Here is a 1,401-nt window from a genome sequence, read left to right as displayed (position 1 = left end):
TTAAGATATATAGATATATTATTCTATATGTTGACTTATTTATAACCAAGATATGTAAGACATTTTATCACATAGACTCAAATATATCTGATTCAATATAATTTTTCTTAGTAAACAAAGGCTGAGGAAAACCAAAGAAAAAATTAAGACTCTCAAAGACAAGCAAGGAATTCAGCTTGTAAGTAGCATGGAGAAAAATAGTATCTGCCAGAGGCATATAAAAGAGTAAAGGAGATTGACTCAGAAAATGAGTCCAGTGTTTAAGCACCATGAAATGAAAAACAATATACAGCGTACCATTATAATGTTTTAAAGCATTATGGATTTTATATTGGTGTTCAAAGCAACATCTAATCTGCCTTAGAAACTTATTTTGACATTATTTTGTACCTAGGATGCATGTCAAAAAAGCTTTGCTACCACACTTTGATCAGAATCAGACTCAGGAATAGATATTGTATCTAACTTCTAACTTAGCATCCTCAATTATATTTTATCAGATCTAAACTGTGATGAAGATTTTGGATGATGTGTAATAGGAGCTAAACAATTATGAATTTCACGCACGGAATTCAAAATGTAAACATGGTTGTGTGAAAAACAGTCATTGCCACGTATTTGATTGAAATATCTCATTTGACTTTCTGATAATTTGGGATGCAATAAAAGTGAATTAGTGGTGACATATAATATCCTTTTAAATGAAATATAGCTCTATATGTCTTTCTAAAGAGTAAAAATTATATATTTATTCATTTATGTTTTGAGGTTTTTCTTTTTATGTACACCAATCAGTAGCCAAGTACTGCCTACCATTTGTCAGTTTCATTTTAAGGGAAAGGTAGGTAAGAAATCCTCAAAATTTTCATCCTGAATATCTTTCCTATACTTTAAAAAATAAGGACCAGCTTATTGTAAAGCTTCACTCAACAAAATAGAAGCCAGCAGAAACTTACTCTACATTCTCTGTAAATGTAATTTAATTCAGCTTTAGTTTTATGGACTTATCTATGACAAGCAACTAATTAATTATAATATGTGATTCAATTTAAAAGTTATTATCAAGGTTTTGTGGCACAATTGTATAGTAAAGAAAATTGATGTAATTTAGTCCAAATTTATTGTTACTTGTTTATTCTAAAGATAATTCTGGTATTGGGTTTTTAAATTAAGAAATATCTAGGAAGAAGAAAGTTTTGTCTTTTAAAACATACATTCTTAGTGGTATTAATATCTCCTAACTTGCTTCATAGATAGTAGAAGTTTTATATATAAAATGTCTCATGTTCACACTTGTTAGTATTCAGAATGAAAAATATTTTAAATAGTGACAGCTTATAAAATTAAATATAGTTCTTACCATGTATATAACCTCATGACCAAACCTATTTGTAAAGTTTC

The sequence above is a fragment of the Colobus angolensis genome, unplaced genomic scaffold, assembly GCF_000951035.1.
Source record: "Colobus angolensis palliatus isolate OR3802 unplaced genomic scaffold, Cang.pa_1.0 Scaffold297, whole genome shotgun sequence".
NCBI lineage: Eukaryota > Metazoa > Chordata > Mammalia > Primates > Cercopithecidae > Colobus > Colobus angolensis.
This window is presented reverse-complemented; position numbering follows the sequence as displayed.